At 35.4% G+C, this 18135-nt stretch overlaps 1 protein-coding gene across 3 annotated transcripts in view; it reads right to left on the bottom strand.

Moving 5' to 3' along the window:
* IQCM (IQ motif containing M) overlaps positions 1-5693 on the bottom strand; it is a 478893-nt gene extending 473200 nt beyond the window's left edge. For 2 of the 3 annotated variants that reach the window (XM_031664245.1, XM_031664246.1), the window contains exon 1: positions 2065-5693. The gene's annotated coding sequence lies outside the window, so the exon portion shown is untranslated. The remainder of the gene's footprint in view (positions 1-2064) is intronic. The other variant, XM_021938849.2, reaches the window with a different exon arrangement.
* Between the last annotated feature and the right edge of the window lie 12442 nt (positions 5694-18135).

Here is an 18135-nt window from a genome sequence, read left to right as displayed (position 1 = left end):
AAATGCTCAGCAACTAGCAGTACCAACTTCTCTAAAACTGGGAATTAAAAATGGGTAGGCAGATAGAAACCTAAAATAAGGAGACCGGATAAAAGCTTTCTGAGAAGTACTTAGATACCTATATGTCTTCCCCTACTCCACTTTAGTCACTTAAGTTATTAGAATCTTGTTTCAATCTAAGCATTTTTATATTGAGCTAAAACAAACTGATTCATCTCCAAATAAGGAATACCTTTAAAGAATTCATTTATTGGCTAGTCCTCAATAATATCCTCCTCTCTTTAGAAAAACAGAGACCAAGAGGTGCCAAAATTATTATTCCACAGTCTTTAGCACAGAGTGCCACTTGGATTTTCTCACAAGCTGATAAAGTGCAAAACCTGCTCTGACCCATTTAGACTCCAAAGCTTCATTACAAACCTCCCAATAATTGAACAACTGCAATTCATTATGAGCATGCTGTAATCCAGGGCTTCATGAAGAAAGTATCTGAATGGTAGGAAGCAGTTGAAACGAATCTTCTGAATTCCTTTACAATTCTAAAAGTAAACAGGAGACTTTCTGGATATGGTTAAGATACAGAAAATCAGATGGAGCCTAGGTCCTGAGTTCTTTAACATTCATTGCAATAAAACCTTTTGCACACTACCTAAACTTTTAAAATACAGAGAATTATGTTTTAAAATGTCAAGACCTTCCAAGAGGAAATATTGCAGTATAGATTTCCAACAAATAGTGGTGAAATAATTTCACTCTAAAAGATAATTCATGTTGATAGTTCCATATTAAAAATCATGTTAGAAGCCTGTAATTCCTCCCCTTGAAAACATATAACTAGTCATACTATATTGGAATCAGCTCTAGAAAATGATCTCTTACCACCAGAAATATTTTCACAGTCTGTTCTGGAAGAACAACCCAGTCTTTATCAAGCTAATTATCTTAAGTATATAGGGTAATTACTTCAAGATGGGCAAGGTGATATTTTTATACTTAATCATTCCAAAAAATAGACTGATAATATTTTTAGTATTTTTTAGAACTCCATAACAGATTTTTTCATAACAAATGACAAATATCAATCAGGTATCCAGAACAGCTATTCTAAAACCACTATTCACCTCTGTTCCATCTCACTTAGGGACAGTTAAGATTAATTAACAGTTAAAATTAATTTCTCTGAATAATTTCTCTGACCCATCTCTTGGGTCTATTATTAGCATTTGACCCAATAGGCAGAGACCATCAAGAATAAAAAATGTATAATGCTGACGATTCTGTATATGACCACTCTGGAATATCAATCACATACAGTTAAAAGCCAGGATTTTTCTTACGCCACATTCAATCTTCCAATTCAGTCTTTAAAGAGATTAAATATGTCTGTGTTCAAGAGCACTCTAAAAATCTATATGTAAAAGTGATTTAGTAATGGTGTTGATTTACAAAAATAAAGCAATAGTAGAGTATCCTACTCTTTGAAAATGCATGATTTTATTTTCTCTTTGTAAGAGGCCTCTCAAATAAGTGTTGGTCTCTGTTGACAATAGTCATAAAGCTCAGTATTAACATTAAATGTATTTAATTTGGTAAAATCATTTAGCTTTTAAAAGGAAAATTTTAAGTAGCCCAAATAAGAAAACCAACTCGCAAAGCTACATGCGGGTATAGTTTATAACTGAAGGCGCATGAGGATGCAATGCTACTTAAAATCAGACACAGACCGAGGGGCCTGAATTGTTGTGTACAGACAATGTGATATATTAGTAATTTCCACCTTAAAGTTTTTCATTCCAAGGTGATTTGCTTTTCTTCCTAGAAGGCACAGGAGAGCTAATTGAAAATATACTCATAGGTTGTAAAACAAAAAACATTGTGAACCATATATCTTATCATCTAAGCAAAAAAAAAAATTATAAACATAATTTTATTAAATCCTAAGAACACTTATTTCTTTGGACAAATTCCATGAGAAAAAAAATGTGCCTTGCAGAAAGTGTGGAAAGCCTTTTATAAGAAACAGATAATACTACTTAAGCCAACTGATAGTGCTTAATTACTTACCTTTTTGCCTTAGTTCCAACAAAACTTCTAGAAACAAATTCACTGCCCCAAAATCATAGTAATCTCAGTTGCTTCACAGCATAGAAACCTTGTATTCTTCCTTTATTTTTTAATCCTTAATTATTCAGCTTTACATTGTTTTAAATTTTTAAGACCAATTCCAAATAGGTAATGAATATTTCAAATAGATTCTGAAATCCTGCCAATCTTCTGATTGCTTCTTCTCACATATGCCTGTCTTCTTTCGGCACCAAAAGAATTCTAGAATCAGAATATTTCTTTGTGATGTATTAGATAATTGGCTATTATTATCATCCTGCCTATGTCAGGGGGAGCTCCCTATTCCAAACAGTATAGGTCCAGACTAAGCTCCTTCGTGAAGAACACCAAATCTGACAACAGAAAATAATAAAATACCTCACAGGAGAAAGACTCTACTTTTAACATGTAAGATTTAAAAGAACCAATAAAAGTTGACTGAAGGATAAGCATTCCTTATTTTTCATCACTTCTTAAAATATTTAACATTATATAACAGTATAAAGCCACAGTTGTCCATGGATGATTAAAACTGCAGTGCTTATAAAACCAAGTATTAGATTACATCAAAAGGCTTGATGTAATCAATGTTGCATCAGATGCAACATTTGTAATCAATGTTGCATCTGATGCAACATTGAATGCAAAACTAACAAATGTTATAAAGTATTAGACCTAGAAAACTGAAATTACTTTGCAGCCATCTCTGACCGGTTTAAATTTATAAGAGTTCAGTTTAACTGGGCTTGGTGGTAAATGAACTAAATACTGTGACTGGCATCTGATCTTAATACATACATTGTGATATCTTCAAAATTGACACTTTCTTCTTGGTCACTCTTCTCTCTTGCATCACCACTATAAGGCAGTGATCCTCAATCAGAGATGGTTTTACTCACCTGGGGACATTTGACAATGTCTAAAGACATTTGTGGTTGTCGCAATGGGGATAGTGTTACTGGCATATAATGGGTAAAGGCCAGGGATGATGCTAAACCATGATGCTAAACCCCTTACAATGCACGGGACAACTCCAGACAACAAAGAATTACCCGATCCAAAATAATAGTATTGTGAAGATTGAGAAACCCTGGCAAAAGGACTAACAGTACAAAGATCGTATTAATGTGCTATGCTTCATGTTGTAATAAGGAAGATGAAAGAACTAAGGCTAACAACTTTTTCAATAGTCAATTTAACCCTAGAATTTATTCTACATTTTGGCACTCAAAATCCATACTCATTCATTAAGCTCTCATTCTAGTCACATACTTTCATTCAAGAATCTTCTTATGCCATTCCAATCCAATACTGGCAGATACCTCTGAATAATTAATATTAAGTACCATTTTTAATAAAAGCCCTCAGGGTCATATGTCTATTCTGAACAAAAGCTCAAAGAGAAACTAAATAAAATACATTTTGTCAGTCACTAGTCCTTCAATGTCTTCTATTTAAGCCATCTAACTTTTACTCCCAAATGAAGTTGATTATTCAGTGGCAATTTTCCTGTTTCTGTTATAGTTCTGACAGTTCTCTGAAACTTCAACCTTGATCATGAAGAGAGATGCTACAAAATACAAATCAGGTATCCTCACTATACTAAAAACTATGCAGTGTCACAATAGAAATATCAGAAACCAAAGTTCTCTGATCAGATGCTTTCTATGAAATACGAAATAGCTAAACCAACTCTAAGCTATGCCTCAAAGTTATATGCTTCCAAGCTATTCAAATATAAAACAAGCACTAACAAATGGGCAACCTTGTCCATCGCAAGGCTAATAAATCAAAATCACCAAGGTAAGTTAACTGCATTTTCAGTGGGTGCAGATTTATCATCACAGGCATGATAATCATGCAACCACTAGAAAAAGCAATGTGTTTTCCATGACCTTGGTCATAATTCACCAACAACACTGAATTATAATGTTTCACTATATCACTCTGGGCACACTCTAAAAAATGACTTCAGGACTTTGGGTCTTCTGAACACGCATGTGTTCATCTGATGATTTTTTTGACACTACAATTTAGTATGAAAACTATAAACACCTGATACCTAAAGAATAAGGCAGTGGATAAGAAAGCTGAAGAAAAGCAGGACTTAAATGTCTTTAAAAGTTTCCGAAAATGAAAAGTTGGTGGGAAATTTCAGTTAGTTCAAATACAGAAGCCTCCACATTTTCACCTTTTCAACAATGACTATAACCCTTACATCTGATAATTTCTTTTAGTTGAATTCCCTACAGTAGGAATGTCAAGGTTGAAATAAAGTCAGAGAAGTTTCAAGCATTCTGTTCTGTAAGTAGTTTTATTTTGATTTCCACAAGTGGAGAAAGGCTTGACTGCCGCAAATGTTTCCAAGAAGGAGAAAGTGGTTAAGAGATGCTGATATCTTTCCAGGTTTTCAGAGACTAATAGAAAGTATAGAAAATCACATAAGGAACACAAGATAGAGGAAACAAGTTGTTGCAAAGATGGACAAGATATCAAGGTATACTTTCCTAACTTGCACTGTTGCTCAAGTTTAGAACGTGAAAGAACTGAAATTGCATTTTTAAAATATTTAAACGGAGACTTTTAAAATCCTAGGACAAAAGGCCAAGTGTCCAGAGATAAAATTTTGAAAAGTTTGACTATTTAAAGAACTGCATAAAATCAAAAGCCTGAATTGGAATCCTGATTGGGATCCTTCCTGGATGTGTAAATTTGGGCTAGCTATATAATCACTCAGAGCCTCTGGTGTTTGCTCTTATTGTTGTTTGTTTTATTTTTATTTTTTGGTTGTTTTGGTTTTGGTTTTTAGTTGTGAAGTAGAGATCATAATGTATATCAAGAGCATGAAACATATGTTATGCAAGAAAATTCATGCCATTAATTATTAACTCTCCCATGAAATAGGTTATGGGTCTTTGTGAGAAGACAAAGAGCAGAGACAGAGAGCGAGCAAGAGCTCCACATTTATTGCTGACCATGGGTTCTGAAGACAGTCCAGAAAGTGACCACTGTCGAGCTTTTCTGACTGCTGGGTGGGAAATGAATCCATTGGAAAACTCAAGATTCTAATAATAGTGGTAGCTAACATGCTAGACACAACAATCTAATTGAGGTGGTTCTATCATTATCTATTAGGATTCTTATTCTACTACTGCAAAAATCAAAGATCAGATAAATTAAGGAGATTTCTCAGGTCATAGGCATCAAATGGAGGTGTAATAAAACCAAAAGCAAGCTCGAGAGCTGGCAGCAATGGTCATAGAGTGAGTTCTGTCCATAAGGGGTCCCAGATGCAATGAAACAGTAGAATCATTCTCATGAGAGACTAAATTATGAAATATTCCTTTATCCTGTTTCAAACATACATATTAATGGAAGAGAATAAAAAATTCAGAGTATTAAAAGATAATTTGAAATAAATAAGAAAGATTGAATTATAAAATAAATATAATTGGGATAATAACCCTCCATTTTGGAAAGAAGAAATCCTGCCACACACCATAACATACAAAAAATAAACTACAGAGGAAGTAACTTTTATTGCTATTGTTGTTGTCATTGTTAGAGACAGAGTCTTGCTCTGTTGCCCAGGCTCAAGTGCAGTGGCATGATCATGCTCACTGCAACTTTGAACTGCTGGATTCAAGCAATCCTTCCACTTCATCCTCCTGAGTAGCTATGACTGCAGGCACACACTATCACATCTGGCTAACTTTTAAAATTTTTGTAGAGATAAGTCTCTCTTTGTTGACCAGGCTGCTCTCAAACTCCTGGGTTCAAGCAATCCTTCTACCTAGGACTCCCAAAGTGCTGGCATTATAAGCATGAACCACCATACCTGTCCCCAAAATAAAATTTTATGTATAAAAACCCAATAGCATATTTTTAAAATTAGAGTATTTTTATGTTGAGGCTGTTCTGTCTAAGCATGACTAAAAAGCCAAAAATCATACAGGAAAATATTAAAAGTTTTGACCTGTAAAATTTAACTTCTGTTCAAAAAATGCACCATAAACAAAATCAAAAGATATATTATTGAGCAAAACATTTGCAGCATATCTTTAATAAAGTACAAATTATCAATTTAAAAAGATGAACATTGTTTCTAAAAAATCAAAAGACATACAGAGACAATTCATAAAATAAATGAAAATGGCCAGGAATTAAAAGATGATTGAAAGATAATAATTAAAACAATAATCTGATACTTTTAACCTATCTGTCAAAAATTATTATGATTATTAATGCCCAGTGCTGGGGAAGTTTCATTGCCAGTGAGAGAATACATAGGTACAAGTTCTCTGGAAAGGAATCTAGCAATCTACATCAAATTCAAAATATATGTGCCTTCAAACTAGCAATTTTACTGCTAGGGATGTTTCTAAGGAACAAATCTAACAAGTATTCAATAAGTCGTGTAGAAAGGCATTTATGGAAAAATTAGTTAAAACGATGACATCTTTCAAACAACGTAAGTGTCCCTCAGTTTGTTGATCAAATTATGGTATTTCCATACTCTGATACGTTATTCATTTGTTTAGAAAAGTAAAGTAGAGTAAAGTAGATTAATATTTAGAAACCTGTTCTTGGCATAGCTTGATTAAAGCAGGCTAGGGGATAATTATTTATTATAGCATAATACAATTTATGTAATCAAATACATATTTTTAAGTCTGGAAAGGTGTAACCAAAGAAATAAAAGAAAATAGCTTGGAAAAATATAAACCAAGGTTAACATGGTTGTCTATTAATAGCTAAATCATAAATATTATTTTAATCCTTTAGTTTCAATATTTCCTGATTTTTCTTTAATAAACATGTTTTGCCTTTGTAATTAAACTTATTACAACCAAAGAATTTATATTAAAATATTCATCTTTTTAATAGGCTCATAAACATTAATTAAAGAAAACCAATCTGTTTTTACAGAGGAATACTGTTTTTCTTTTTTTGCATCTACACTAAAATAGACCAGTCTTCCTAGTATTATTTTTTTTCACATTTAAGATAAATTGATTCATTGCTTCTAAAATCTAAAACCAAGGAGTGGCCGGGCGCGGTGGCTCAAGCCTGTAATCCCAGCACTTTGGGAGGCTGAGACGGGCGGATCACGAGGTCAGGAGATCGAGACCATCCTGGCTAACACGGTGAAACCCCGTCTCTACTAAAAATACAAAAAACTAGCCGGGCGCGGTGGCGGGCGCCTGTAGTCCCAGCTACTCAGGAGGCTGAGGCAGGAGAATGGCGTGAACCCGGGAGGCGGAGCTTGCAGTGAGCTGAGATCCGGCCACTGCACTCCAGCCTGGGCGGCAGAGCGAGACTCCGTCTCAAAAAAAAAAAAATAAATAAAAATAAAATAAAACCAAGGAGTATAGCTAATACTTACTCTAGCCCTTATAATTTTAGCCTTTCCACAGTAAAATTGTAAGTGTCTGCTGGTCAATTCGTTTTTAAACTAAAATGAATGATGTAATATTAGTATCCAACACACGCTGTTGATTGGCTGACTCGTTTTCTAGCAATGTGTAGAAAAATGTCATGGTGCCTGCGAACACACTAAAATACGATGACAGATTAATTATTTAGAGGGTGAATCATAGCTACAGAAAAAAATAAACAAGGGAAAATAAAGGATTCTGAAATTAATCACATGAAGGATTCTGTGTCAATGTGGAAGACAGGTTCTTCTATTTGTAGATGATAGTTGGCTACATCTGGAATTAATTTTTAAAGTCTCCAATCATGTTCTGAAAGCATTCGGTCTCAAAACAAGTTTGTTATTTCAGTCTCCACACTCATTGAGCCTTTCTCCAGAGAAGCTGCCGAACCCAGCACCAGTTGGCCTCTTGGGAACAAGACTAAGCTAACAGCAGATACTTCTTTTTGAACTGTTAATAGATGTTAAAAGGATAGAGTTGAACTAATCTAAATCTATTAAGTTGGAAACAAAGGTTGCCTCCAAGGGAATTTGAATTCTATGGTCAAAATTTAGAACATTTCCATTTTCTTCCCCATAACTGCTTACTTTTTTTTTTTTTTTTTTTTTTTTTTTTGAGACGAAGTCTCATTCTGTCGCCAGGCCAGAGTGCAGTGGCGGCATGATCTTTGCTCACTGCAACCTCCGCCTCCTAGGTTCAAGCGATTCTCCTGCCTCAGCCTCCCAAGAAGCTGGGACCACAGGTGGGCACCACTATGCCCAGCTAATTGTGCTTACCTCTTTTAAGTGCTCTGCTTTTTCTTAAATATTGCTTGTAAATAAGTGCCTATCAATTCTACTGCTCTCTTTTGCCTGGCTCTTTCCTGTGTTGTCAAAGTGGTCCTTGGAAGTATTAGTGAAACCTGAATAAAACTAGGCATAGCAGCATGTTACACAAGCCTCATTTCCTTCGCTTCCTGGACCCCATCCCGACTATCAATGAAATTTACAGAGATTCAAGTTAATAGGGAGAAAAAAGTAAAAGCACATGATTGCTAGATTGCTAATGAGAGTATAAATTGGTCCCACTGCTCTGCAGGGCAATATAAAGCAACGCTTTTTAAAATCTTCATGCCCTTATACCCAGTAATTCCACATAACTATTTATAGTCAAGTAAGTCCAGCACAGCATTATTTGATTCACAATAGATTCATTCACTTGCAGATTTTTTTTCTAACTTTAATCAGATAGTACTCTAATACAGAAAACACTCACACAACCAGAAACAACGTTAGAGCCGCAGTAGACATGAAAAATCTTTTTGCTCAGTTATTTCCAGTGATTTTCAAACAGGTTCCTAAGTATTATTTTTTAATGTTGGAGAGTATCTGATGGTCCTAGTGGGTGGGCCAGGAATGTCACATGCTGGTAATGCCTGAATTATTTCCATATAACAAAGAATTCCCCTGCCCAAAGTACCAGCAGTAGAACTGGTGCTCTACCCAGGTCCTCTCTTCAAGGTCACCCATTCCCAGTTTCTGGGAATATTGCTCATTTCTGGATCATAGCTGTGTCTTTCACAAGGCATTGCTGCAGAGACCTGCCTTGCCCAAGGTTTTATTATTCCTCCTCCCAGATGGTACCCATGGGTGATGTCTGCCTAATACAGGAAACAATGGCTGACTCCTTTGCTTCAACCTGGGACAATTCCACAGGGCCTTCCTATTCCTATAGCTCCTTGTAGGATTGACTGAGGGCCTCAATTCGTATCCTATTGCAGGTTAGCTTCTCCCTCTGCCCAATCCTGCCTTCCCAACTTCATTATAAAAGTATCTCTTATGAACACACACCAGTAAAACTTCTGCCTTCAACTCTCCCTCTCAGTTTGTTTCCATGGAACCCAATTTATGACAATCTTCACTGAGATACACTGCTTTAGTCCATCCCCTTATACTCCAGATGTGTCAAGAAGGCACTAGAGAAAGATCATGTCTAAAGTACAGAGGTAGCTAGTTAAGCAATCTTTGCATATACTACACGTTAGAAACTACAAGAAGTTTAATAGGGAGAGAACCAAGAAAGAAAGAAAAAAATGTTAAAATATTTATTGTGGGAAAGTATACGTACATAAAGAGAAGAAAGAGGAATGAGAATGACAAAAAGCATTAAGACATGACTGTATGGAGAAATGTTAAATAATGATAAAACTTGAGAAGCAATATTACTTGTTCACTACAATAAGATAAATCAAAAGAAGATTGCCCAACTATCTCAGTTTGGGGAAGACTATTTACTGGATTCTTTAACTACTCTCAGTCTGTCTAAACTATTCATAATTAGTGTTCATCATGGTGATGAAGCCAAAAGATAATAATTAGATATTTTCTTCTTAAAAGTAAACAGCTACTAGGACATAGAGACCATCAACTGTAGTGAGAGTGAATAAGCATGAACGTAAAACAAATCCCTTTCATCTGCAACCATTATTCCTCTGTCCTCAGAAAAGGCAGTTAATTCTAAACACCCATTGTCCACTAAAGTCTTTCTTATCCCCAGTGTTCTCTTCCTAGTCATTTGTCAATCTTGGAAGACATGTCTCTTCCATGGCCTATTACTCTACTCTTATTTTAACACAGTTCTTAAATACAGTATGATGATATTTTTACCCTGCAACTTTTATACTTACTATACCTCTGTTCTGTATCAAATGCAGAAATTTCCTGTATTTTCAAGAATAGTGTAGAAAGAATTGCAATACTGCTGAGAGTTCCAGTTGTGACCTAACAAGCACCTCTCCAAAAAAGAAAAAAAAAAAAATGCGGGTTTTGAAAAAATTTTTAATGTAACCTCACACTTAGAATGCAGAACTAGTTTGTAAAATTAGTAAGACTTTTTATTTTTGCATAAAAAGAAAGTTGACTTTATCACACTGGCTTTCTTAATTTTCTCAGAATCAAAACTAGTATTTTTTAAAACAGGAAATAAAGTACACTAAATGAATGGAATTATTACCAAAGCCAATATGGCCAAGATAATTTTCCCCAAACCCTCATTTGAAAAGAATTTGATATCTTAATGTAAAAAGTCAAAGAAATCCTTGGAGTTTAAGCATCTCAAAACATTGTGTCAAATACCTAACATTTATTTTTAAGTAATTTGAATAGCACTTTTATCCTGTACATGTCCAAAAACAATCTTGAAAAAAATATTATTCTAACTTACAGTTAAAATGTCCTGCCTTTCAAAGTCTAACAGGTAACATGGATAAAATCCTAGGTTCTTGTTTATTCATTCACGATATGAAAAGAATCTTGTCCAACAGCTTCAGGGAAATGTACTAAGTAGAATTTACGTTAATCATTTTCTCATTGTTATCTATGTGAACTACAGTAGGAAGGAGTCAAACTTTAGGATTTAACTCTTTAAAAGTTGAATAATGACAGGAGTTATCATTGCCAGATCCCACTCAATTATGTAAAATCTATGATTTTACATCAAAGAGCACCATGGTACTATTTTAGTCATCCTCTGATTCATTGGCCTCGCTCTCTTCATATTGCATAGAACAATCATATGTTTAATTAAATTTAGAAAAAGTAATAAGCATTCCACATTTTGGGGTGGCAATATGGACCTCCTCCTGTGTTAAACATGTCCCAGTTTATGGCTAAGTTGACAATTCAAAGGCTAAACTAGAAAAGTCAGGACAGCTTGACTTCGTTGGGTTCCCAATTGTACAGCTTGCAATCTTTCTATTTCACTGAGGTAGCGGGGCACCATAACAGGAACAGATTGTTCCATCAGCAGAACAAAAATCGAACCAGCAGCAGTTTTCTCTAAAACTGAGACTGTTTTCCAAATGTGCATGCTCTAGTTAGGACTAAGGTTATTTATTCAAATGCTAATAGAAGTTAAATGTGGTCATTAGCTTTCTAAGTTGAACTTAAAGACTATTTCTTTTCTCTCTTGCCTAGAAGATCTGGTCATATGCCTAGATACTTTCCTGGCTATTAGATTCTGAACCAAATTCCCCTTTGTATGAAATTGTGATTGATCCCTCTGTTTAGTGTGGCATCATTCCACAAACATTAACACATTTAGAAAATAGTGTTGCCTCAGTTTCTTTATAATTATGATTTAGTTCTACTCTCCTGGGTCACTTTTAAGATCAAGGTAGTAAACGACTAGAAACCCTTGCATAGTAGAAATAACGTTCTGGTAGATAGTCTTTATTAAATCTGTTCAATTTACATCCCTGGTTTTCCATTGTCTTTGTGATGAAAATCAAAACTACTTGATTTGGCTTACAAGTCCTGTACCATCTGCCTTCTGTTTACTCTTCCAAGGCCCCATTTTCCCCTTGAACTCTAGTCTCAGCTTCAGTAAACTTCCTCCCATTCTGCAAGGCACCAAACTCTTTGTTGTATTGGAGCCTGCACACATCCCCGTCTCTACCTGAACACTCTTGCTGGAAGTACTATGATCCCTTTTGCCTGCCTACCTATTTCTCATTCTCATCTCATCTGTCTCTCTCTGATTCTAATACACATACACACATACACACAGTATTTCTTAATGTCTGATAGAATTAGAGTTGCCATCAAAAGACATCTGTCTCAAAACATTTCTCTTACTAGGACATCTTTGTGAAGATGCAAATATAAATTTTAGGAGAATTGGACATAGAATTATCTGCATGTAATGAACCTGGTGAAGGTAACAATACATTTTGCTTTGTGAATATGGCAGGCACAGAAAAGAGCCTCAGGGTGAGAAAAGTCCAAGGAGAGTAGTAGGCATAGATGCAAACCGAGATGGGGTGCCCATTTACAGGCCATGACCATCTCTGTATCAGTGCCACCAAACAAGGAACCAGCAAGTTTCTTGTGTGAACTCTGCTTCATGACAGTGGGAAGATAGAAGCTTACACTGGGAATCAACACTGCTTCCTTCATTGAGAAAGTCTTGCTGCAAAAGAAATAAATAAATAATTAGCTGAATTTAAACAGTGTGTTTAGTGACTTTTAGTGGCACTGATCTATAGCACGATCTGAAGGCCCTAGAAAAAGAACTAAATAATAGGACCTTAAAAGCAAAAACAAGCTTACTAAATAAAAAATTTATATCTGCTATTTCTATTTATATCCATAACTCCATTCATTGTTTTCTCTTACCTCTGGCACACTAGACCTACCTGAGCTACTAATTGGGCAAAAAAGGGAAAGCCTCTTAATTCAGGAAACAGGATATTAACATCACTTTACAAAAAAGAGGTTGCACTGAATCAGTGGTTCAACTGAGGGTGATTTTGCCCCCCAGGAAGCATTGGCAACATCTGGAGAATTTTTTCATTGTCACAGCCACAAATAAATAAGAATATGCTACTGGCATCTAGTGAGTAGATACTAGGGATACTACTAAACATTCTACAATGCACAGGACTGTCTCCTCCTGCCCCCGCTACTTCCCAACAAAGAATTATCCATTTCAAATTATCATAGTGCTGAGGTTGAAAGATCCTTCATTAAATAACCTCTGAAGTCTCTTTCACCTTTAACATTCTCTGATGCTTTATTTTGATGTTCACTAGAATTGTATTTATTTTAGTGATCTAACGAAAAGTGGTCAAAAATGACTTCTTTAATGTGAATTTCTGCAGTGAAATATATGTAGGCCATAAAGAAAATAGGGTAATAAAATTTCAGTATAAATTCAAAAGTTGAAAATGGTTATAATGCTCAGCAAACTTCCTTAGTGTAGGTGATATAGTCTAATGGAATAAAAAAATTAACAAGAGGGAAAATGCCAGAAATTTCTGCCTAAAATAACTTCTTTTTCTCTATCAGCTATTTGTTTAATCCAATGGTATAAAAAGCAGAAAAATACTCCAGAAACCTAGATTCAGTCAGCATCTCTGTCCTGTTTCATTACAGAGCCATAAGCAGGATTCTATTATATATTCTTGGCTTTAGTTTTTTGTTTGTTTTCACTGGAAAACAGAGATATTACTTGAAGGGTACAACCAAGAATGTTTGACGCAAAAATAAGATGATTTATCGTATTCAGTGAGGCCTCTGGTTAAAATGTATACTGTTTTTAAAAAATACTATCATTAATTCCGTTTTACAATGTCATTCTATATAAGTATTTTACAAATTCTTAAATCCAAACAGAATGACTATTCCTTTTAAATACATTTTATAGTGCATGACTAATTATTAAAACATTAATTCAAAAGCAAATACATCCTCTTGCATATAAAAATTATATCTTGATGATTTCTAATGCTCATTCGCTTAATGATATCATTGTGCCTGTAAAATTCACCAGAAGTTAAATTTGGGGCCCCTGTCGTTTGGTGAAAGACCAAAGATTCTCAAAGAGGATGTCAGTCACACCCCTGGAATTATACCCTTCTAGTCGATCTGTTTCAGCTTTCTCAGCTGGCACGTGCATACTTGAAAAGAACAAAAAGAAAACCTTCTCATATTCCCAGGAGGGTCTTTTGTCTTCGTTACTCTTGTGCAGAGAGAAGTGATCTTGTCTCTGCATCTTCTATTATAGTTTTGTTAAGTGGTTCCAAAAGTACTTACCTCCCGAATTCTTGGATATTGTTCTTAAGTATTCTTCAAAGTCATTAGACCTTTTATGTTCATAGCCATAAACAGATGGTATTATAATCCATGTAGCCTATATAAATATTAATGACTACATGCTAAGCATCAGATGCAAAATGGGCAATCAGGGCTTCTATTTAAATTTACAGACTCAGAACAGAAATGTTAAGACAGAAACTGCAGACTAAAAACAACAACAACAACAGCAACAACTGCAGACTCAAAAAGTAATATGGATAACTGGAATGGTAACATAAATTTCCAAGTGTATAAGAATGAATAATGAGATAAAAATAAAATAAAAATAATACTGGAAGAGTTAAAACACAAGCAACTCTTTTGACTAATTAGTACAATGTAGTATTTAAGAGTAAATTCCCTGAAATTCTAGCCCTACTTATGAGACACAGGCATACCTCTAAGATATTGTGGGTTCAGTTCCAGGCTACCACAATAAAGCAAATATTGCAATAAAGTGAGTTACTCGAACCTTTTGGTTTCTCATAAGTTATGTTTACACTATACTATGGTCTATTAGTTTTTAAAGACAATTAACATTATGTCTTTAAAATGTACATATCTTAATTTTAAAATACTTTATTGCTAAAAGATGCTAACAATCATCTCAGCCTTCAGATTGCAGCAATTCAGTGATATCTTTAAGCTCCACTTCTAATTCTAGTTCTCTCCCTATTTTCACTCCGTCTGCAGTGACTTTTTCCACTAAAACCTTGAACCCCCTTCAAGTTATCCATCAGTGTTAAAATCAACTTTCTCCAAATTCCTGTAACTGTTGATATTTTGATCTCCCATGAATCACGAGAGTTCTTAATGGCATATAGAATGGTGAATTGTCTTCAGAAAGTTTTCAATTTACTTTTCCCAGACTCAAATTACTATCTATGGCAGTTATAGTCTTACAAAATGTATTTCTGAAATGACAGAACTTGAAAGCCAAATGACAGCTTGATCCATGAACTGTAGAATGGATGTTGTGTTAGCAGGCACGAAAACAACATGATTCTCCTTGTACATCTCCATTAGAGCTCTGGGTGGTGAGGTGCATTGTCAATGAGCAGTAATATTTTGAAGGCAATTATTTTTTCTGAGCAGTGGATCTCAACAGTAGGCTTATTCAGTAAACCATGCTATAAACAGATGTGCTGTCATCCAGGCTTTGTTATTCCATTTATAGAGCACAGGCAGAGTAGATTTCGCATTATTCTTAAGGGCCCTAGAATTTTAAGAATGGTAAATGAGCACTGGCTTCAATTTGAAGTCACCAGCTGCATTAGTCCCAAACAAGAGTCAGTCTGTCCTTTGAAGTCAGGAATTGACTACTTCTCTCTAGCTAGGAAAATCCTAGATAGCATCTTCTATTAGAAAGCTGTTTCATCTACACTGAAAATCTGATTTAGTGTGGCCACCTTCATCAGTGATCATAGCTAGATCTTCTGGATAACTTGGCTGCAGCTTTTCCATGAGCACTTGCTGCTTCACCTTATATTTTTGTGTTATAAAGGTGTCTCCTTCCATTAAACCTCATGAACCAACATCTGCTATTTTCCAACTTTTTTCCTTCAGCTTTATCACCTCTATTAGCCCTTACATAATTGAAGAGAGTTAGGACCTTGCTCTAGAAAGGACTTGGGGCCTAAGAGAATGCTGTGGCTGGTTTGATCTTCTATCCAGACCACTCAAACTTTCTACATATCAGCATTAAGGCTCTTTTGCTTTCTTATCATTTATGTGTTCACTGCAATAACATTTTTAATTTCCTTCAATAACTTTTCCTTTGCATCCACAATTTGACTATTTGGTGCAAAAAACCTAGCTTTTGGCCTATCTCAGCTTTCCACATGCCTTCCTCACTAAGCTTAATCATTTATAGCTCTTGATTTTAATAGGCTTGTAACTCTTCCTTTCACTTGAACATTTAGAGGTCATTATAGGGTTATTAATTGACCTAATATCAATATTATTGTGTCACAGTAAATACAGAGGCCCAAGCAGAGGGAGAGAGACAGGGAACAACTGGTCAGTAGAGCAGTCAGAACACACACAACATTTATTAAATTTGCAGTATTAAAAGGACGCAGTTCATGGCACCTCAAAAAAATTACAATAGTAACATCAAAGATCACTGATCACAGATCCCCATAACAGATATAATCATAAAAAGTTTGAAATATTGTGAGAATTACCAAAATGTGACACAGAGACACAAAATAAGCACCCACCAATGGAAAAATCATGTCAATAGACTTTCTCAATGCAGGGTTGCCACAAACCCTCAATGTATAAAAAATGCAGTATCTGTAAAGTGTAATCAAGCAAAGCACAGTTGAAGTATGCCTGTATGTGAATTAACTTCATTTCTGTATATTTTTATGTCCTTGCCTGTAAAACAGGGTTATCAAAGTACTTGCCTCGTATAGTGTAACAAATGAGTCCACATAATGTACGTGTGCATTGCCTGACACAGAACATCCATTTAATATACTTTGACCATTATCCAGAAAAATGATCTATTAATAGAAATTAGAGTCTAGACCAGGGGTTGGCAAAATACAGCCAGGCCCACAAGCCAAATCCAGCGGGCCACTGATTTTATAAGTAGTTGTCTTGGAAACCAGCCATGCCTCATTCATTGACATATTGCCTATGGCTGCTTTCACCCTATGATATGGTCTAGCTCTGTGTCTCTGCCCAAATCTCATCTTGAATTGCAATCAGAATTGTAATCCTCATGTGCTGGGGGAGGGGCTTGGTGGCAGGTGATTGGATCACATAGGCAGTTCCCCCATGCTGTCCTCATGATAGTGAGTTCTCACAAGATCTAATGGTTTTATAAGGAGTTCTTCCCCCTTCGCTCTGCACTTCTCTCTCCTGCCACCTTGTGAAGAAGGTGCCTGCTTCCCTTTCCACTATGATTGTAAATTTCCTGAGCCCTCCCCAGCCATGAGGAACTGTGAGTCAATTAAACCTCTTTCCTTTATAAATTACCCAGTCTCAGGCAGTTCTTTATAGCAATGTGAGAATGGACTAATACGACCTACAACAACAAAGTTAAGTCCTTGTGACAGAAACCACATGGACTGCAAAGTCTAAAATACGTACTACGTACAACTTCACTGTTTCTAAGGATCTGTTGCCCTGAATAAACATACTAACAATTATTAAGAAGCAGAGCACAAGTATCCTCTGCTTACACATGAGCAAAGTTTTCTGGGAGTTCTTCACCTGAAAGGTTTTATTCCAAAATCACATGGAAGGAATTGGTGAGGGAGAAAGAATAAGTGCATCCTGCAAGGACGAAGAAAAGAAAATATTCTTCAGATGTTGGATTCTTACAGTTGAAAGCCACTGTCATGGCTGCTGTCTCTTCTAGGGATTTAATAGAAAACCATTTGGAAAGAAGTCTTGAGAGACTTCACAGAGTTGTGGTTAAGAGCGTAAACACTGGGGTTAGGTCTCTTGGATTCAATCCTGGCACTGCCCTTATCTATCTGTGTGACCTTGGCAAATTAATTTCTCTGAACTTCAGTTTCCCAGTCTACGAAATGGATCCAAATAATAGCATCTACCTTATGGGATAGTAAGGATTAAATAATTTACTAAAAGCCTCTTGTACTTAATACCGGTAATCTGATCCTGAAAATTGAATGTGTATGCTCAAAGGCTCACCAGCCTATATTATTCTAAATTAGAAAAATCCACAGTCAACTTCCTAAATAGAATCTGAAGCAGTAACACTGTGCCTATTTGTAACTAACAGAAAATCGTTTGGGGATTAAAATGTTCAAAACATCTCTTTCTGATCACTAAACATCATTAATATGCTTGTTTAAAAACTTTCTATGAAGTAACATCTTTTCCACTTAATTGTTTTTCTCAGTTGCTTTGCCATTTCACTATCGTCTTCTCTACTTTCTTCAATATTTTCTTATTACACAGTTTTAGGCAAAACGAGGCCTAAACACAAAGCCTTTGTACAA

Source organism: Papio anubis, chromosome 3 (genome assembly GCF_008728515.1).
Source record: "Papio anubis isolate 15944 chromosome 3, Panubis1.0, whole genome shotgun sequence".
NCBI lineage: Eukaryota > Metazoa > Chordata > Mammalia > Primates > Cercopithecidae > Papio > Papio anubis.
Note: the sequence above shows the minus strand (reverse complement) of the source record. Positions and strands in the feature narration are given on the sequence as shown.